We start from the raw sequence: 22,097 nt of genomic DNA, 5'->3' as shown, positions 1-22,097 counted from the left end.
AGGTTTGATTCCGGGTCAAGGGCACATACCTGATTGCAGGTTTGATCTGTCAAGGCACCCGTGGGAGTCAACCAATCCATGTGTCTCTGTCACATTGATGTTTCTTTTTCCCTCCCTCTTTCCCTCTTCTCCCTCCCCCCCTCCAACTCTCTTTAAAAAAATCAATGGAAAAAAATATCCTCGGGTGAGAATTCACACACACACACACACACACACACACACACACACACACAGATTTCCGCTGTCTTCAGAGGGAGCGTCTTTTTGTTCTCTTTCCAGAAGGTCACATGTACAGCCAGCCTCCTCCAGGGCAGGAGAAATTCCTCAGGAGTCCCCTTGAATTGTGCTTCTGTTCTATATCAGGCCACAAGTGCTGGGCGCACTGTTTACAAGATATCCTGTGGCTTCTCAGAGTGACCTGGTTTCAGAGAGCGGGTCCCAGGTGAAACATGAAAGCTGTCCAGGCTTCCAGGACAGCAAACAGCGCTTGTCTGTGAGGCGCATGCTACTTGATTTAGAGAGGATCACATGTTCTGTGAAAGGGGTTTGCACACGGAGCTCTCTGATTCCTTAAGAAATCTGGTGGAGTTTGTTATTCGTTTGTGCAGGCGAATAAGGCTCCATGAATCCTTCTGCCTGATTAAAAAAGCACACACACAAACAGGAAAAATAAAAGCAAACCCAACAACACACACTTCAAATCATTTGGTGCTTAAAGAGGACAAGAGCCCGGAAAGGACAGCAGCAAAACTATCCATGTTCTTTGCTTCTTAGGGAAAAATATCAACACGTTACTTTTGTTATTTTCTGTTGTCCTTCCCCCGCACCCCCCCGCCCCCCCCCTCCCCCCGAGATCATCCATAGGCAGATGCATTTGTAGGCATTTTAAATGCTGAGAACAGTTGGACCTTTTTAGCTGCTGTTGGGAGAGCAAAAGCAGCAGCTGACTGAGATTTAAAAGTTGTGTTAATGTCACAGAGCGGAGTTGTTTTTCTTAATTAAAATGTATGAAGACAGATTTCAGAGCAATTTCTTCTCTTCATCTCCTCCCCACTTGTTAAACAATCCAATTATTTTTTGAGGAGAGATTTTATGAAAGCATGCAGGAAAGTTTTTCCTTTGTATCCTGCTGAAGAATGTGCCTGTCACCCGTCCTGGGGCCCAGGGTTCAGAACTTTCTCAGATGTACGCTATCCGTGATGGGTTTAGTAAGTGATAAGGAAACTCGAACTGTATAGTCTGCTCAGAGATTGAAAAAATTCAGACTCTCAGTTCCATGGCCCTCATGGAACATGTAAAAACTGAACTTCATGGGAGAATAACAGAATAGTAGAAATGAAAAACATAGAACAGAAGGGAGATAGAGATGAAAGGAAAGTGAAACAGGAAATTCTAGTGCAAAAGCTCCATTCTCAAGTCCCATTAAAGGAAAACACCAGAGTTAATGAGAGTGCTGAGCCCACTTTATCCCGTATTTACTTTGGCCAGACAGCAGCTTTCTCTAGGAAGATTGCAGGAACAGAGGGAGCTGCAGTTACAAAGCTGTAGGGCTCCCGCAATCTGATGGCCACCAACCTGTAACATGCGAAGAGTGTAAGAGCTTTTGTTAATAGCTTATAAAGCAATCTCTTCCACATTAAATATTTTCATTTTGTGGTCCTTGAAAATGAAGTAGGTTTTAATATAATTCTAAGCCTCAAATTTAACATATACACTGAGTGGCCAGATTAGTAGGCAAATTAGCCGTACACTGCATCGTATGGGATATGGAAGCCGAAGGCCTGTTCGAACACCTTTGCTGTCTGCAGTTACCAAGATAAAATGGCTCCAATTTGCACAGGAACACAAGGATTGGACAGCCGAGCATTGGAAAAAAGTCATGTGGTCTGATGAATCACGTTTCCAGTTTCATCATGCAGATGACAGAGTGAGAATTTGGCAGAAACAGCATGAAAGCATGCACCCCACATGCATGAGCACAACCCTTCAAGCTGGTGGGGGCAGTGTTATGGTTTGGGGCATGTTTTCCTGGCATGATCTGGGCCTTTTAATTCGTGTGGAACAATGTCTAAATAGCAAAACATACCTAAGTATCATTACCTGATCAAGTTCATCCTATCATGTTGATGGCAGACCCCAATGGAGATGGCTTCTTCCAACAAGACAATGCGCATGCCACAGTGCTCGTATTGTGCAGGAGTGGTTTCAAGAACATGAGGGAGACTTTACCTTGCTTAGGTGGCCCTCACAATCACCAGATCTCAATCCAATTGAGCATTTGTGGGGCGAAGTTAAAAGAGCCATCAGGCAGCTGGTTCCACAACCATCAAATCTCACAGAACTGGACAGTGCTATTCATCAGGCATGGTGTCAGATTCCTCGCATCACCTTTCAACATCTTGTGGAGTCAATACCTAGAAGAATTGCCGTAGTATTGAAGGCAAAAGGTGGCCCAGCGAAGTACTGATGGGATGGTCATAATAATCTGGCCACTCAGTGTAGTTCTCAATTAACAACGCAAGGATTGGATTCTCCACGAAGCTGGTTGTAAACAAGCAAGTTCTCTATTGCACCTTTTTTAAAAAATATATATATTTTATTGATTTTTTACAGAGAGGAAGGGAGAGGGATAGAGAGTTAGAAACATCGATGAGAGAGAAACATCGATCAGCTGCCTCCTGCACACCTCCTACTGGGGATGTGCCCACAACCAAGGTACATGCCCTTGACCGGAATCGAACCTGGGACCCTTCAGTCCGCAGGCCGACGCTCTATCCACTGAGCCAAACTGGTTAGGGCTCTATTGCACCTTTTAAAATATGACTTCTTTTTCCCAAAGGATGGTGATTAATGCACAGGAATTCACTTAGTTTGTCTTGGTTTAACCACAATTGTAAAGTGCTCAGAAGTGCCATGTTGAACCAAAATAAATAAATAAATAAATAAATAAATAAATAAATAAACAAATAACAACAATATTATACCTTTGGAAAGTTTTGTTTCATTTGTTTAATTTTTTTAATCCTCACCCAAAAAGTTAAGATATTTTTTCTACTGATTTTTTTTAGAGAGAATGGAAGGGAGGGGCAAGGAGGAGGAGGAGGAGGGATGGGGGGGTGGCGGGAGAAGGAGAGACACATAGATTGGTTGCCTCCCACTTGTGCCTAGCCCAGGGCCTGGGATTAAACCTGTAACCAAGGTACTACATGCCCTTGACCAGGAATTGAATCTGAGATCCTTTGGTCCGCATGCTGACACTCTAATCACTGAGCAAAACTGGCCAGGGCTGGAAAGTTTTAATATGCTGCTCAACCTCATTTCAACTGATCATCTCAAACTTCCTGAAATGCAGGTGGCAAGCAGCCACCATTATTATGCCACCATTATTATGATTTTATTATAAATGTGGTGGTAAGTTAGAGAAAGACTGAAAGAATTCACCTGAAGTCACATAATCTGACTTGAGAATGGAGCTTTGCTACTAGAATATCCTGTTTTATTTTATATATTGCAGCAAGCCGAAAGAAAGCCAAAATTCCCCATCTTTGTTTGTTCCTCATACAGATGATATATGTAAAATAAGGTTTGTCTATAAGTGAAATACTTTAGAATTTTACTTTAAGTTTTTTATTTCTGTATTTTTGTTGCCACATGATATAAACTAAAGATCAGTGGACTGTGTTTGTTTTTAAAAGTACTGATGGTGGGGGCTCTGTCTCCGGACATGCCCTGCCTTCTCCTCTTCTCCCCCCTCCCCCGCAGTTTCGTTTCCTGGCCTCTCTCTCTCTCTCTCTCTCTCTCTCTCTCTCTCTCTCTCTCTCTCTCCTAAGCTCCAAGGGACCTTCTTTTGCCTCTGAGCCCATTTCTTCTACAGGTCACTTCTTCTACCTCTGACTTTCTAAATAAACTTTTGCTTATATTTGAAAACAAAACAAAACGAAGTATTGGTGACAAGAAGCCCGATTTTGATTTCATGATATCCTTTATACCGAATTATTTACAGTGACACAGCCCCACATGTATTCCATGACACAAGGCTTTACACCCTCTATAGGCTCAGTTGACATCATCTATATAGATATAGATATAGATATAGATATAGATATAGATATAGATATAGATATAGATATAGATATAGATATAGATATAGATAGATATACATGTACATGTACATGTACATGTACATGTACATATACATATACACACACAACCATATCTCCAAGGTTAAGATGGTCAGTGTTTTCAGGAAGTGGTCCTTTTGACATTTATGGAAACACAGTGTGTCATCAGGATAGCCCTAGGAGGCTATGACATCATAAATGAAATTCTGGGAGAATCGCCACAAGGTCAAAGGCATCAGGCACATTGTGCAGAATGCTTGGGAATATAGACTTGGTCCCAGGGCACCCCTGCTGCTAGCATACTTGGTGACACTGAGTCTAATGCCAAACCCCCCTTATCTCAAAGAGCTCATTACCAGAGCTGGGGAGGGCTAGGCAGGCCCAGTGGGTCAGGTTTCAGCAGGCTCCCAGCCAGCCTGTCTGTGGAGTGGGCAGCATGGTGGATAGGTAAATACGGCCACAAGGAGGATTGCTTGAGAAGCGAGGGGTTACCCCACACGCTGAGATTGGCCCTAAATCTCTAATTTGCAGTTCAAGTTCTAGCTGCTGGTGGTGGTGGGGTGTGTGTGGGCTGACAGGAGGCAGTATGGCATTTTGGAAAGAGCTTGGGCTTTGGACTCTGGCAAGGAATAAATTCTACTTTAAATCTAGTATCTGTCACAGTGATTCAGCCTCTCAGTGTTCTCATCTGTAAATGGGGATAATAATGCTGACCCCACAACGATTGCTTTGAAAATGAAATCGATATGGGGGAAAGCCTTTTTAGCACACACAAATGTCTTGTGAATATTGGTTCCTTCCCAGTCATTGGGAATTTGGTCTACCACGTGGCTGGTGGGTGTCTTAGCGACTTGGCGACCATTGTCCAGCATGGTTGGTAAGGCAGCACCCACGTGGCCAGCTGGTGGCCCTTCTAGATCTGACCTGTGTGTTAAGCCCTGGAGTATAGTGCAGTTAATGCTGTAAGTGTAGCCGGGACCTGCCTTCGGAAGCTAAGTGAAGACCCAAGGATCCAGGAGGGGAAGAGGTGGGTACACGATGCTGCTCGTGTTTTTTCAGCTTTTCTTCAGATAGTCTAAGAGGAGGCTCCCCTCTTGGTTTGTAGCCTTGATACTTAACTGCAGACACAGCTCTTGGCTTGCAGACCCCTCCTGGAAGGATGCTTCCCTTTTAAATGTGGCACGAGCAGTTTGTTCAGAGGTGGCTTGAGTAATGCTCTTTTGAACTAATGAAGAGGTTGCCAATGCCGTCACACTGCATGAAGATTTTATCTCAGTTGCAGAGATATTTTGCAGTGACCAGGTAGCAAACCCTTGTGTGCAGAACTCCTTCCCAAGATGTGGTTTCAGTTGCACCACTGTCCCCTCGACCCCAGCCTAGGGAGTGGAGAAGAGGAAGGGGAGGCTTGCTGTTGAAATGGAAAGACTGACGCACAGGTGCTTGCTTTTGCACCCTAGCATTCAGCACAGTGCTAGGCACAGAATTGGTGCTCACAAAATTTTCACTGAATAGAAGGCTTGGGTTCACCAGTGGGACCTGCAAAATCTTGTCTCGTTGTGCTGCTTCTACATTATTTAGGTCTTAGCTCAAATATCAGAAGCTCCACTCCTGCTGCACTAAAGACTCATCATATCTTCCCATTATGTCCCCTTTAGCTCTTCTCCTACCCATACAATCTATTATGAATGTACTTCTTTGTTTATTGTCTATCTCCCCCTCCCCATAGCATACAAGCTTTGTTCCATAATATGGGACATTTTTTCTGTCTTGCTCAATGCTTAGAAATGTATCTTGCCCAAAGTAGCCACTCAATAAATATTTGCCATCAATACTTTAATTATCTAGAAGTCTAAGTTTGGGCAACGTGAATCCTCTGGAAAATGTCTTTTTTTTTTTTTTTTTTTTTTCTGTAGTAGCTGTTTAATGCTCCTTCTCTACCTATGCAAGGTTTGACTGATAGTCACTTGAGTTTTCCTGCAGAACTTGGTCATATTCACTCATACTGCTCTGATCACCATAACCACCTCCGTAACCACCACTCAGCTGCTGGCTAGCAGGACCCCCATAACTAGACTGGTTGGATAAGCCCATCCCTCCCATCATTCGGCTACCATAAGCACCGCTACTTGCCCCTGCTGTAGAATTCAAAAAGAGTTCTACATAGCTGTGACCATAAGCGCCCCCACTTGTTCCTGCAGCAGAATTCAAGAAGAGCTCCACATACATATCTGTGTTGCATATTAGCCTTGTCTTTTGCCACAGCTGCCACAGCATCTTCATGAGTAGCAAATTCAACATCTGCCTCCCCAGGAACTCTGCCATCGGGTCCAATTTCAATGTGCACTCTCATGGGGTTAAGAGGTGAGAAAAATTGTAAATATCATTCTCAGTGGCTCTGTAAGGTAATACCCTCATGTGTACACAGTGCCCTGTGGTGCTCTGGAAACTGGACCCACCATCTCCGTATCTATGATCAGACATTCCTGAAAAACAGTTATTGAGGTGTCTTCCAAATCTATCAGACCCAAAGCCATACCCATCATTATAGCCACCATAATCATCATAGCCTCCATACCCTCCACCATAGGCACCCCGCCTCATCCTTTCAAACCCAGCCCCTCTGCCAATGCTATTATAACCTCTGCCAGTCCCTGGTCTATCATAGGGACCGGGTCGCTGCATAGCCATGAGCTTTCGAGGGGGGTCATGATGGGTTCGGACTTCAGCTCGGCTACTCTTAAAGATTTCAATGTACCTGTGGCCTATTCTTTCCTTGTGCTTCTTTAAGGCCTTTTCAGCTATCTCCTGTGAAGCAAATTGCACAAAGGCCTCCCCTGTGCTCCGCCCTTGAAAGTCCACAGGCAGTGTCATCCCATTTGGCACAATTTCCAACCCGGAAAAAAACTGAGCAATCTCCTCCTTGCTACAGCCAAATGGGAGTCCTCTAAGGCGGACGAAGCCATCATTGGCAGTATCAGGACTATTCGGACCTGTATGCTTCAACACCCAGTCTATTTCAACACTGTTGGACTTGAATACTTCAACATATCTGTGTCCCATGGCTTCTCTGTCCTTCTTCAAAGCCAATTTCACTTCATCTTCAGAATCAAGTTCGACAAATGCTTCACCACTTGGTCTGCCTTCTCTGGTGTAGATGAAACGAATACCTGATGTGCCGTTTTGGATTTTGCAATCAGAGAAGAAGCGCATCACTTCATCAGCAGAGCAGGACCAGGGTAGGCCCCTGACCTTCACCATGAAACCCTCTCTGCCTTCCATGCTCAGCATCTTGGTGACTGTTAGGCTCTTGGTGGCAAGCTCGGATCAACGCAATTTCAGTGGAGCTCTAACGATGCCGGACGATGTTCCTCCTGCCCTCAAATGGTTATAGCAAACCAGGTTCTGTCTGGAAAATGTCTTTGAACCTAGAAATGACTCTTTCAGCCTTGACAGTTAGCTGCACTGACGTCTTGGAGCATAAAAGTCTTAAACCGAGTTATCTCATTTTCCAATCTCTACCAGATTAGGAGTAAACATGAATGATGTTGGAGGGAGATACCAACAGGATAACTTTCTGTTAGAATAGGATATCAAAAAAGTAAGAAATCAGCATAGGGCTTGGAATATTAGAAGTATTCATATTTTGTTCTTTGAAATTTTACTCAAAGCACTTCCTCACCTCTGATTCAACTGTCCCAACACCAGGAGGTACCAATGTTATACAGATGAGGAATTTCACTTCTAAGGTCAATTTAGTGGGAAGGTGAATTTGAAACTTGTATCTCCCAGGTCCTATTTGAATCTTTGTCCGTTATTCAAAACAACATAGGTTGTACGGTATAAAATGATTCCTTCAGAAAAATATAAATGTGCCCTTCATCTGAGAATGACAAAATGTAAGTCTCTTCTCTCTCACATAACAGCAATGTTGAAGAACGCTCACCACTTTTCTAGGGAGAATGAGACTGAGGGCTTCTTCTACAAAAAAAGACTGAACTTTAATAACCTCTCCTTGTTAGGGTTTTATCAGGATTTCATAAACCCAAAGCCTAATGGGAAATTTCACAGAGCATGGAATCCTGATTAGACAGCAGACTTAAGAGTGGGACACCACCAGTTTCTACTACATGAAAACAGGCCCAGCTTCCCTCTTCGTTGACTCTTTCAGCAGTATTTACAGAGAGGGGAAACAGAAAGGTAAATTTATTGATTTAATTATAGTATAACTTTAATTCATTAAAAGCTACACCAGGGAATACTGGTAAGCATCATCTCATTTCTTCCTCCTAGGGACCTACTTGATAGTAGAGTGTGATTGTTAAGAGACAGTGGCTGGCCTGCATTACAATCTTATCTCCCTTCACCTCTGTAATCAGGATAGGTATTTAACCATTGTGAGCCTAAATGTCTTCATTTGTAAATGCCCGGTCATCATAGGGCTATAGTGACATTTAAGTTAGATTGATGCCTGAAAGTCACCTACCAGTAGACAATGCTCAGTACCTAGCAATTACTTATTCACTGTTAACTGTTGCATTGACATTAAATCCCATTTTACAGGTGAGGAAACTGAGGTATAGGAAATAAAACGACTTACTCAAAATTACGATTAAGCAGCTAAACAGCTAGTTTCTTAAACACATATTCTCACAACAAAATCTGTAGCAGAGGAGAAAAGTACAAAAGCCCGTGTCTTCTGCCGAGGATGGCATTTCGCCCTCTCTTGCTTGTGTGGGGCCTCCCTTTTCACCAAGGCTCCTGCACGCTTATGTCCAGGGGAAGACTTGGATTTTGTGCAGAAAATCCTGATGGTTGCCATTTTCCAAAGCTGTCATTTATTCTGACATCAGTTTGGAAGTCCTTGCATCCTACTCAAAGAAATCAAATACAGACCTCAAATGAATAGTGCTAACTGGGTAAAATGGTTTCTTTTTTATTTTTTCCTTATAAAACTCACCAAGATAAAATATTTTCCTTGAAATCATATGCTTGTGATTCTCACTAACTGCTTGGCAGAAGGTGGCCGTGGTCTGAGGTAACACTGATTGTTATTTCAACTTATCTTTGCAAGGGGTTTGGGCCATCACTCTTGCTTGCATACATAGTCCACACTACACGAACTTCTAGTTCTGGTTAGCAGACCAAATTATTAGGTATTTTAGCCAAGCAGTTGTGGGTTCCATGCTGGCTCTTGCCTTGGTGGCCAGGAGAACATGATGTAAGAGGACAAGAAGGGAGAGAAGAGAACATGAGGGGAGAGCGGTGTAGAGATAGGGGAAGAAGGTAGGCCTATGTGTTAAATCAGGATCTCTCTCCCTCGGCACTATTGGCATTTTGAACTGGATTGTTTTGTATTTAGGGAGAGGGAACTGTCCTGTGCACTGTAGAATGTTTAGCAGCATCTTTGGCCTCGGCCCAATAGATGCCAGCAGCACCCTCATCCCCCAGTCATGACAACTAATAATATCACAAAACATTACTGAATGTCCAGTGGACAGGGGTGGGGGCAAAATCACCCACAGTGTTAAAAGTGTGGTATTTCTTGCATTCTTGGCTTTGCTAGGGTGATCAAAGAAAGAGGATTTTAGCAACCAGCCTGGATATGCATGCAGTAGGGAAGGAGACAGGCATTCACTAATAGGATTATATGGATATTAAAACACATACTAAATAAATATGATGGCTATATTGACTGTATAGTTATTCACTCTGAGGCATATCTGGATAACTTGCCTTTTTTAAAAAAAACTTTCCTTTTTTAATGGTTAATTTAGTTGTTCTGCAATGATCGTGTACACCCATAAGCATGTTGGATTTTGTTTTTCACTGTTTACAAAAAACCTATTATGTGTAAATCCTTATACGTATCACCCCTACCTCTTCAGAAAATAAATTCCACAAAAGAAGGGAAAATGTTGGAATAGATCGAATATGTTAACTGCCACACCAGGACTGTTGTATGGTTTTCATTTCTTCTGTCCTGGTTTCTTCAAAGCTCAGAGCATGTCTGCAGGCTGGTCCAAGTCTTTTTCTTTACTACTATTGGACAGAGTTAAGACAGTAGGAATAAGAAGAAGGAAGAAAAAGAAAAGAGCAGGTTCTCCATGGCAGAATCAAAGTTATATCCAGTATACCTGTGTCTTTTCCAGGCACTGTTGCTGGGTCTTAGGGTATGTGTTTCTGAGTGTGTGCATGTGTGTGCTTGTCTCTTTGTGTCTCTCTGTGTGTGTGCTTGTATGTATATATGTGTATGTACGTGGTTTGGACTTTGGTCTGTTAGTCCCAGGCCGGCCTTCCAATCCCTTTTGCAATCTAGAACAGAAACGTACTTAACTGCTGCTGGGAAGATAGAGCTGCTTTGTGGAGCTTGTTTCAAATGGATTTTGTTTTGAATCTTCAAGTTCATTCAAATCCAATATGAAGCAAAATTCATAGATTGTGATGTCATGTGGATTGAAACCAAAAAAGGGCTGTATTTCTGCCAGAATTTACTCATGGCTTCAGGAAACTCCCCCACTCACCAGCCATCTTCCTCCCCCTCCCCTCCTCCTCCTCCTCCTCCTCCTCCTCCTCCTCCTCCTCCTCCTCCTCCTCCTCCTTTCTTCTTTTTTTTCTTCTTCTTTCGTCTACTTCTTTTTTCTTTGTGAGCCAAGACTTCAGGGTTGTGCTCGACTAATCTTCGCTTTCATTTGCAGACTTTTCTTTCTTTTTTTTTTAAACAGCCCTTGTTCTAAGGCATGCTATTTGTGCTGCTATTTTACTATTTCTTTACACTTATATTACTAATTTATGTTCACATTAAAAAGGGAGTAGATCTTTCCAATTGTATAGACTCTGATTTTGTCTAGGGCGAAACTGAATTGGGAAGCTAATTGAATTGGGAAGGCTTTCTCAACCCACAGGCAAGTTCCATTGTGGTGGCCCTTCCTGTTGTGCAATCTCTGTGATGTGACACTAATGTCCCCTGACCTCGTGGCCGACTGGACATTTCACTCTTTCATCACTGTGTGGTGGAACTGGGCTTTAGTAAACCAGCATTGTCATCGAGGATAACTGAAGAAAGGGATACACTTGAAGTATGTTTAAGAGAAGGGGTGCACGCGAAGCCTTAGGCAATTGTGCTAAAGGAAGAGGGGGATTGAACCCAAGGACACAGAAGGACAGAAAACTAGGGCATGTATGTGCCTTTCGCCCCCCTGTATCCATGGAACCAGGAATATGGTGTGAGCACCCCAGCACTGTCTATCCATCCCAGCCTAGTGCCCACATTGCCATCCATGGTAGGAACTATACTCATTTTCTCAGAGCTGCATTAGAATTAGGGTCACTCTTATTTCCTGTGCTGAATGCTTTCTAGCTAGAGAAACCCAAAATCCACCTCCTCCTGATGTAACTCCTGAATGACACCAACGTGTGTGTTAGTTCAAACTATCAGACCTGGGGAGTGGAATAGTAGTGACCCAATTAATGAATAGAGAAGTGGCTTAGTGTTACTGACTGGGTTACTGGCTGGGACCTCAGTTCTTCTCAACACCACAAGTGAGGAGCAGGCCAGTCCAGAGAGACAATGATCCCGAACTCCCTGGGTTATATGGTTTAAATGAGGGATTTCCGGGATGTAGACTTTCATTTGCATCCAGGAATGATTGACAGAAAAGGGTTATATAAGTATATTTCTTCTGTGCATACCCTTACCCATAGTGCATATAGAAAAACTCACGAGGTTGGGGGTGGGGGGGCGGGTTGGGGTAGGGGGAGACAGGACGGTCAAAACTGCAATGCAAATTTTATTATAATTATTCTGGGCCCTAGTAAGGTTGCCTTGAGGTCATGTCCTCTTCCTCTTTGCTTTCCAGAGAACTGCCTCCTTCTGAACCTGCCCCCTGGTGGTGTGCTTCAGGAACTGCTGGCTGCTGGGCTGCCCTGAGGGAGGTGGTCTGAAGGCAGTGTTGGTGGCACCTCTGTAAGGACCCCAGGGCAGGTCCCACCCCAGCCTCTCAGTGTAACTTCCTACCTCACATTAGGAGTCAGAACTACTTCCTGACTTTTTTTCCCTCTCTCAGTGTAGACATCTGATGAGCTGAATTCCTAGGCCTGCGAAGGATGCATTCACTCCCTGAAGTGCCAGGGGCAGCTCACTGTTCAGATGGCACCAGCTGCATGAGGTCTTCCTTGGCTTTTAGGGAGTTGCATACACCTTCTTCTGTGCTACCTGGCAGTGTGTTAACTCTTACTGCAGTGCTTACCATTTTGTGTTTCTGTATGGTAAACCCAGTATCCTATTTCAGTTTCTCTAGATAAGATATAAATTCTCGGGAATTGCTCCTACACTCAGCACACTGATTGATGATTGATTTAATAAACGCACCAATAAAGGTTTGTTGAGAAAATAACTACAGAATAAATGAGTATAAGTGAGAAGCCCTCCTGATCGCCTCTGTTAGATTCTCAGTTTGAAAATGTTATGGACAGGTCAGAAACACCAACACAGAAGGTATGGGAGGCATCTGTTCTTTTAAATAATAAAAATGAAATGATTATGATATTATTTAACTATTATGAAATTTTCTACTTCTCTTCTCCCTTCCCCCTCCTTCTCCTTTTAAAAACTTTATTCCTGTTTTCTAGCTCCTTCCTGCTAGAGACTATATTCAATCTTTCAATAACTCAGTTTTATTTAATAAATAATTGCACTTATTATATGTAAGCATAGGTTAAATGCTTTGTGAGATGCCCCTAAATTTACAATCTATTGGTTATGAAAGTCACACTAGAGACTTACATATCAAACTGTGTGTATTCACTAATTAATTCACTCATTCATTTGGTAAACTGTTATCAGTTTCTTGCTATGTGTCAGGAGTTGGGCTAGGCCTGAGGTCCTAAAGCTATATGATATCAGAATTCCCAGTATTTAAGTTTTCCTGGCAGAAAGCATTCTCAAATTGGGTAGTTTGGGGAGAGTATAATGAAGGGACTATGTACAGAGTTGTGGGTAGATTTAGGAAAAGCAGCAAAGAATGGCATGGGGTCTGGGATGAGTGGGGATAGGGCATTTACTTTGCCCCTCAACTTGTAGCTGCACTTCTTACTGGAAGCAGGGGGACAGGAACTTGTGTGTGCACAGTGGAGAAAGTCGAGGAGTAGTTCAGAAGGGCATTTTGGTCAAGGCAGTAGAGGTGACTGCCCTGGAAACATACACTTGCCAATGTCGCCCTCCAATGCTATCCTGAACCATAGGAGGTGAAGCTTGGCTGACTGGACTTCAGAGTAGAGGAAGGAGAGACATCTGGAGGTGTTCCCAAGTTTTTCTTTTTTCTTTTTCTTTTTAATAAGAAGAGATAAATCTACCATTACCAAAATTAATGGGGAATACAAAAATGTGAAGGTAAAGATGGGTCAGTTGATTTTAGTGCTTTTGAGTTTCAAGTGCCTATGAGACATCTAGTGGAGATTCTAGACAGACCTGGAAATAGTACTTAACACTTGGAAACAGCCCTAGCTGTTTTGGCTCATGGATCTGAGCATCGGCCTGCAGACTGAAGGGTCCGGGTTCGATTCTGATCAAGGGCACATGCCCAGGTTGCGATCTTGATCTCCAGTAAGGGGCATGTAGGGGGCAGCCGATCAATGATTCTCTCTCATCATTGATGTTTCTCTCTCTCTCTCTCTCTCTCTCTCTCTCTCTCTCTCTTCTCCCCCTTCTTCTCTGAAATCAATAAAAATATATTAAAAAAAAGAAACACCCAACACTGGGAAACAAAGAGGGAGTGCTGTAGGTAGTGGATAATGTCTCACTAGGAATGTGGGGTCCCTGTGGAGAACTGCAGGCTTGATTTTGCTGTTAAGGTTTGCCTAGAATTTACCCTACTAGAAAGGGGGGAGGAGTGTCCGCCCGCTTCAAGAACTCAAGATCTGTAGCAGGATGGCTCTCAAGGAAGAGATCTCCAGAAGGTGGACAGTAGGGCAGCTTCAGCAGGCAGGGGACAGGAGGCTAAGAATCTCTTCCTAGGGGAGGTCCCGGGGAACTGAAGGTCACAGTGGAGGAAGAGCTAACTCTGGTTGAGATGTTCAAATTTCATGAATAAAAGTTTTATCATGTAAAGAAAGGGTGAGGATTACAAGCATTTAGGCAGAGAAATTATGCTACACGGTGCTGGTATGACTGACATGACTTCCCTGTGTTTAGTGGGCTATGAGTGGGGAGCTACAGGATGTCTTGCTCACTTTTGTATCTCCAAGAAAGGAGCAGGGCCCAATGTCCCGAGGTCTCATAGAAATTAGAATGGAGCAACAAGAAAGCGAGGGATGAGTTAAGGAGACACGGAGGCGATGGGGGCCTGTTTACGGGGAGAGTAGGATTATCTTCGGTAGAAATTAGAGAGTTAGGAGGACTGAGGTAGTTGAATTCTGGAAGGAAAATAATGTGCTCTTCAAGGTACTGAATTTCGAATGATGATGTGAAGTTCAACCAATGAAATGTCTAGTTGCAGCTAGAAGAATGCACCTAGAATCAGAGGAAAATGTCAAGATTGCAGCCTTAATTTTCAAAGTCTATACTGTAAACTGTTAGTAGGAGGTAGTTGTGGGAGAAAACAATATGTGCAGAGAATAGCAGAAGGCCAAGACCTCAGCCAGAAGGTTCAACTGCAGTCGGATAAAGCTGGAATGGAACTATTCAAGGAGTGAGATGGGCCAAGGAGTGAGGGGGACATTGGGCAGAGACAGAGATGGAGGCAGGTAGGGAGCTTTGTTCAGAGAGAAGCTGCAGAGAAATAATATTAGCTGGAGCAGGCTGGCGGCAAAACCGTGATATTATTTCTGAGGCCCCAGTTCCGAGGAGACGTAATTAATCTGCTGCTGGCCCTCCCATCTGTAATGCTGGCCTCAATGTGAGGGGGCCCAGTTCACCAGGCTCTTCCAATTCGTTCCTGATTATAACATTTCCACTGAATGACTTCAAAACTGTATGTTGTGAAGGTAAAATCCTTTGAAAGGAAGAACTTTTACTACTTTCGTTTCTGTCTCTGAAGAGGCTCAGATATAATGAACTCGCTCCCTTTAACTTCAGGGACAGTGGCTAGGAACTCCTGAATGCGCACATGTCAGGATGTTTGATGAGTCTGTAAGAATTCTTCCTCTCTGGTCTGGGTTGCTGTTATTTTAAAATAGTGTTTGTGGTTTAATCATTTCTTGAGATCTTGCTCCTAGATTAAAAAAACCTGTGGCTAGAAGCCAAATTAATTTGCTCATGTAATTGTTTTCCAAATAGATCTGATGCAAGGTATTGTGTCCTGGTAAAGCTGAGCTGTGTGCATCTGCGGATCTGTGGCCAGACACCGAGGAGGACCCTAGCTGATGCGCAGAGTTGTACCCTAGCCAGGGGTTGGATCTGAGGCACATGTGGCTGTCCTTGTGAGTCAGAGGAGGTGGGGACTAGAATCCTGTGGGCTGAAATCTGGCTGGGGGTGAGCTCCTCATACTGCTGAGATAAGCAGTTCCTCTCTCACCAGCAATATTTGTTCCCTGGGGAACAGGCTTCCTCTCCAGCACCCCTCCCCCACTTCCTGGAGGCTCATGAGCTATCACAGCCTTTCCCTGGGAGAAGCATTGCGAGTTCTCGGCTTTTGCCTGCAACCTTAACATTGGGCCAGGCCATATCTCTTCACTTCGTTACCAAGTGCTGATCAAGGGCAATACAATTACTGCAGAAGGACTGGGAGTTTCACCCAGATTCATTTCAGTTTATGATGTTACAAGTCCTTATATCCTTGAATTTGTCAAAAAAGCAGGGATAAGAAACAAACACACTCACTCAAACAGATTTCAGTCAGGATTCCCATCATGTTAAAAACAGTTTTCAGCCGCCATGGCCTCCGTCTGCTTGAAGTCTGCGGCTGATGTTTGTTAAAGAAGTGGTTCTTGTCCTTTTTCAAATTATTATAACTCAGCTAGCAATGACCAAGTAGACAGCAGGCGATCAGAAATAAATGTCTAACTTTGATTTTGCAAAACTGGGTCTTGCTCCAAAGCACACTACCTGCCCACTGACCCAGATTGAGTTTTTACAGGGACAGCAACAAGGTACCCTTCTGGGGCCGCACTGGGAGTTTGCTGGTCTGCAGGTCACCCCTGATTAGAAGGCTGCCAGCTGTCCTGCTTCCCCTTTCTATTCCGGGAACACCACACACACAAAAAAAGCCCGCATCGAGTTTCTTTAATTTTTATTTCCTGGGGCATTTTATTCTTCTTTTATTCCTCCTGTTCCCTCCTCTTTCTCTTGTTTTTACAGTCTCCCTGTAATGACTAATTGGCAGTCTTTCCCAGCTTTTTTATGTTCCTCTTACTCTGGTTACAAGTCGTACTAACCCAGTCATATCCAGAGGGACCTATAGACAGCCAACATTTCCAAGTGATATACAGCATCCCCCCGTTCCTTTAAAGCATAAAACATTTACAAGGAAATGTACTAATGGATCAGGAACATTTCCCGGGTCGGTCATTAGTGCTGGCCTCCCCGCACCCAGGGAGCGCCCTGCACGGTCCCCTCCCGCGGCCCGCTTCCGCGTGCCAGTGGGGCCGCCCGCGGGACCGCAATTGCTCTGGCCCAGATTGACGAGCCTCTGATGCCCATTTACGGCGCGCGGCAGCCACTCTGGAGCCGCGGCACATCTGGATGGAGTCAGCCGCCCAGCGCCAGGGGCCAGCGCGGCGGAGCCAGCCCAGCGCGGCGGCGAGCGCGAGGGAGGCCGGCGCCCGGCCGCCTCCGCCCGCCGCCCCCCGGCCCGCGCCCCGCTGGATTTCCTGATGTAAACAGAGCGGCCCTGCGAGAACACAGCCCCTCGGCCGAAAGTGTCATTTAGCGGTGCTTTATCTGCTTGGGGTCAAAACGGCGGCTTAGGAAAACAGAAGCGTGGCTTTGAATTCCAGCCGCTCCGCGCCCTGGACCTGGCCGATCTGGATGGGGGAGGGAGGGATGCCTGCAAACTGGGCTCCTGCTCTGTGCTCGCTTGTTCCGCTTTATGGTCATTCGGGGGCGAATGGCGTCGTCTGCAGCCAAATTGGAAACAAGGTGTTGTTTCTGTCAGGGTTGCTAAAGGCGTGTGTGAATTTCTTGCTGGAGGTTGCAAGTTGCAGCCTCGCTCCAGAGCCCGCTGCCCTGCAGCCCCTCGCGGGGCAGGAAAAAGTGTTGAGACCCTGGTTTTCCCCGCGGACAGCCCACCGCCCTGTTTCGGGGCGGCTTGTGTTGCTCTCGGTCACTGAGTGCCAGCCAGGAATGCATTTCCTTCCTGGGTTCCCCACAGGCTCAGCTCCCGCGGCTCCCAGGACAGGTTATCTACCCTGCCCAGTGGGACGCGCTTCCCTCCCATTTCCCGAGGAATGGCAGCTATTCCTCCCCAGCGGGCCGCTCCGTGTGCCTGGCGGGGCTGCTGCCTTTCCCCCCGTTCACCGTGTTGCTTCACTTCTCGCCTCTGGCCGGGGATGAGACAATAAGGGTTTGGGATTCTGAACTTTGATGAAGGAAAACTCAGCCAACTGTAAACGATGACAAAGCCATTTTGAAATACGTGGTAGAGAGGGAAAACACAAAATGATGGCAGAGCTGGTGTTGTCATCACCAATAATTAAAATGAAATGAAGATGTATTTCCAGTGCAGTCACAAGCCATTTATTTAAACAGTCGGGTCTAGAGAATTTCAACTGGCCGGAGGAACCCTCCGATCCTGGCAGAGCTTCCCTAGCCCTCTAGGAGGGACCAGCTTTGCAAAGTTTCTAAATGGAAATCAGGAGGAGCCCTGCGTGCCTGTCCCAGGGCAGGACTTGGCCCATGTGCAGGCTGTGAGTAGGCCTGGGGGGCAGCTCTGTGCGGTTGGGGTAAGATCTCAGAACGCAGCTTCATGTGAAGATTTGTTAGAATGTGGGAGTCATCTGACCTCAACATTGCTTGGCCATCAGGAGCACTTGTATGTTGAAAGAACCTTGGATACACACGTCACTGTATCGTGTATAGGTTCATGGAGACCCCCCCTCCCCCCCCCGACTTTATTTGGATGAATTTGTCAGAGGTTGGGCAGAGACATAGGGACAGAACCAAGGTCTAATTCAGCAAATTGGCTTTTAGCAGCTCTGCCCAGTGGTTTGATAGAGAGATGGGGCTTCAACCCATACTTCAAATGAGGTTTAGAGGAATCCCCTGTACCTTTAAAGGCAAATAGAGTATTGCCCCACCCCTGTGCTCCCTTTACATGTTAAGAAATAAGAAGATTCCACGACTTTCTGTGATCACTGTAGTGCCCTAGCTCACAGGGAACTGGTAAGGCATGCAGGGGTTATTAGTTCAAAACAATTTACCTTTTCACGTTATTGGATTTTTACATAAGTGCCATGTGAACAGGTAACAGGTTCTAAATATATAATTCTTAATTTTCTGCAGGAGAGACAAACATGGTTACTTAACAATTCTAGCCTCAGTTTCCCCATCTCTAACATGCAGAGAAGAACTACTACTCCAGAAGTCAAATTAGATCACCCATGTGACCTAATGTAGATCAGTGCTTGTTACAGAGGGGTTGATAGATAAATGCTTGCAGTGGAAGGCTTTTTATCCCACAGTTTGATTTTTTTTATATATTTTTACATACCATCTATTAGAGGCACAAGGAATATGAAGACATTTTGAACTCTTGTCCTTAAAGAAATTTCTTCAAAATCCACTCCAAACACACATCTTGCATTTTCTAGGGGCTCCTTGGTTTGAAACCCTGTGTCAGAGTTTAACACTTTTTTTTTTTTTTTTTTTTAAGTCTGGGCAATACGTTCATTCTAGGCACAACCTCATCTCCGCAGATCAACAGGAGCAGATGTGGCAGGAGATCCTCACGGAGACCAAGGCCATGCCAATCACACCCTCCTGTTTTGCACCTGGGACAGCAGAAACCTCTACGTGTATGTGAGTGGGGTGTGTCTCTGGACCAAACAGGAACCCAGCTCAGAGCAATGACCCAGTCATAGCCATAGTATTTCTTTTTCATTCATTGAATTTTTTATTGAGATAGTTGTAACTTCATATGTAGTCTGAAGAAAAATGTGAGATCCCATCACTCTTTACCCAGTTTCCCCCAATGATAACATTTGCAAAACTGTAGTACAGTATCTCAGCTAGGATATTGATACTGGCACAATATGCCAACCTTATTCAGTTTTATTTGTACACATTTGTGTGTATGTTTATTTGTTCTATATAGCTTTGTCACGTGTCGTTCCAAAGTATACCACTGTAGTCAGACACAACAGTCCCAGCACCACAAGGACCCCTTCTGCTGCCTTTTATAACCATACCCTCTCACTCCCTCTCACTCTTTCTGTCCCTCTCCCTCCTGTTCCAGTCATTGGCAACCATTAATTGTCCTCTAGTTCTAAAATTTTGCCACAGCAAAATGTTATGTAAATAGAATCACACAGTATGAATCTTTTGGGATTGCTTTCTTTCATTTTATTGTTGGATAATATTCCATAGTATAGCCAAATGAATAGTTATTTTTTAAATTTATCTTTATTGTTGAAAGTATAACAGATGTCCTGTTTGTTTGTGTGGGTTTTTTTTGTGTTTTTTTTTTCCCATTGACCCTTTCCACCTTGTATCCACACTTACCAGGCCTTCACCACTCTATTGTCTGTGTCCATGGGTTATGCATAAATGCAGGTAAGTTCCCCAATTAATCCCTCCTCTCCCAATCCCCCCGCCCCCCACCTCTAAAATTTGTCAGTCTGTTCCATGCTTCTATGTCTCTGGATCAATTTTATTTGTCAGTTTATTTTGTTTATCTGCCAAAGGACATTTGGGCTGACTCTAGTTTTTGGCTATTACAAATAAATATGCCATGACATTTGTGTATATATTTTTGTGTGAAAATAAGTTTTTATTTTTCTGGGATAAATGTCCAAAAGTACCATTTCTAGGTCATATGGCAGTTTAATGTGTAATTTTATTGAAAAACTGCCAAATTATTTTCAAAAATGGTTGTATCATTTTACATTCCCACAGCAATGTATGAATGACCTAGTTTCTCTACATCCTCACCAACATTTGGTTGTTACTTTTTTTTCGTTTTAGCCATTCTGATAAGTGTATAGTGATCTCAATGTGGTTTATATTTTCATTTTGTTAATGATGTTGACTATCTTTTCATGTGCTTATTTGCTATGTGAATATCCTCTTCAGGCTGTTTGCTGATTTTCTAATTGAATTGTTGTTGTTATCACTGTTATTAGTACTGTTGAGTTTTGAGAGGTTTTTATATATTCTGGATACTAGTCTTTTGTCAGATGCATGGTTTGCCAACATTTCCTCCCTGTCTGTAGCTTGTCTTTGCATTCCCTTCACTGGAACTGTCACAGAGCAAAAGTGTTTAATTTTGATGAGGTCCAACTTATCAATTTTTCTTTTCATGGATGTGCTTTCAGTGTCATGTCTATTTGCCTAACCTTAAATCCTGAAGACTTATCTCCTGTGTCTTTTTCTAAAGGTTTATAGTTGTGCATTTTATACTTAAGTCTATGATCGTTTGAATTAATTTTTGTATAAGAGGTAGTCTGAAGTTCATTCCCTTCCCCTGCTCCAATATAGTTTCACCAGTACAATTTCCTGAGAAAGCTTGCTTTCCATCATCACATTACTTTTGCAGCTTTCTCAAAAATCAGTTGAAAATATTTATCTAGGTCTGTTTCTATGTTCTCTGCTCTGTTCCATTGATCTAATGTTTGTCCCTCTGCCAATATCACATTCTCTTGATTACTGTAGCTACAATCAACTAAAAAAGGATTAAAATCTTACAAGTTAGACTCAAAACCATAAAAATCCTAGAAGAAAACATAGGCAGTAAAATCTCAGGCATTTCCTGTAGCAATATTTTTTTTTCTGATTTCTCTCCTCAGGGCGAGGGAAATGAGAGAAAAAATAAACAAATGGGACTACATCAAATTAAAGAGTTTTTGCAAAGCAAAGGAAACCATTAACAAAATGAAAAGGCAACCCACTGAATGGGAAAACATAATCGCTGATACATCTGATAAGGTCTTAATATCCAAAATTTATAAGGAACTTATAAAACTCAACACCAAAAAACAAACAATTCCATTAAGAAATGAGTAAAGGACCTGAATATTCACCTCTCAAAAGAGTTCATATAGATGGCCAATAGACATGTAAAAGGATGTTCATCATCTCTATTCATCAGAGAAATGGAAATGAAAGCTACAATACTATAATGAGATATCACCTCACACCTGTCAGAATGACCATCGTCAATAAATCAACAAACAAGTGCTGGTGAGGATGTGGAGAAAAGGGAACCCGCATACACTGTTGGTGGGTATGCAGACTGGTATAGCCACTGTGGAAAGCAGTATGGAGTTACCTCAAAAAACTAAAAAAGGAACTTCCTTAAGACCCCACAATGCCACTTCAGGGAATATATCCAAAGAAACCTGAAACACTAATTTGAAAGAATATGTGCACCCCTATGTTCATTGCCGTGTTATTTACAACTAGGGGCCCAGTGCACGAACTCGTGCACCTTGAAAGGAACTGTGGGCCAAGAGGCTGTGGTAGGCACAGGGACGGGTCTTGGCCCATCCTCCATGCTCCTGCCTGGCCCCTCCCTCCGTGGCCCCCTGTCCCCTATCTGCTGGCAGCCCCACTCCCGCAGCCACTCCGATGCGCTGACAGTGCCATCCCCACTCGCATCTGCTGATGAACTCAAATAGGATTAAAATAGAGAGATTAGGACCGGTGTCGGGCACAGGCAGCAGGTGTGAGTGGGGGCTCTGGCGCTGGCAGTGTGTGAAAGCACCGGGTGGAACCATGGTGTGCAGGAGCAAAGAATGACAGCAATTGGTGCCCCGCCTTAATCTGATGCCCCGCTCACCTGCTCCACCATCCTGCTATGGCCAATGCCCATCATGTTCTGCACATGC

General features: G+C 43.9%; 1 pseudogene; it reads right to left on the bottom strand.

Annotated features, from left to right (window-relative positions):
* Positions 1-6,031: 6,031 nt before the first annotated feature.
* On the bottom strand, positions 6,032-7,409 carry LOC118670525 (annotated as a pseudogene).
* Between the last annotated feature and the right edge of the window lie 14,688 nt (positions 7,410-22,097).

This window comes from Myotis myotis, unplaced genomic scaffold, assembly GCF_014108235.1.
Source record: "Myotis myotis isolate mMyoMyo1 unplaced genomic scaffold, mMyoMyo1.p scaffold_m19_p_16, whole genome shotgun sequence".
NCBI lineage: Eukaryota > Metazoa > Chordata > Mammalia > Chiroptera > Vespertilionidae > Myotis > Myotis myotis.
The sequence above is the reverse complement of the archived record's forward strand: the minus strand, read 5'-3'. Positions and strand labels throughout refer to the sequence as shown.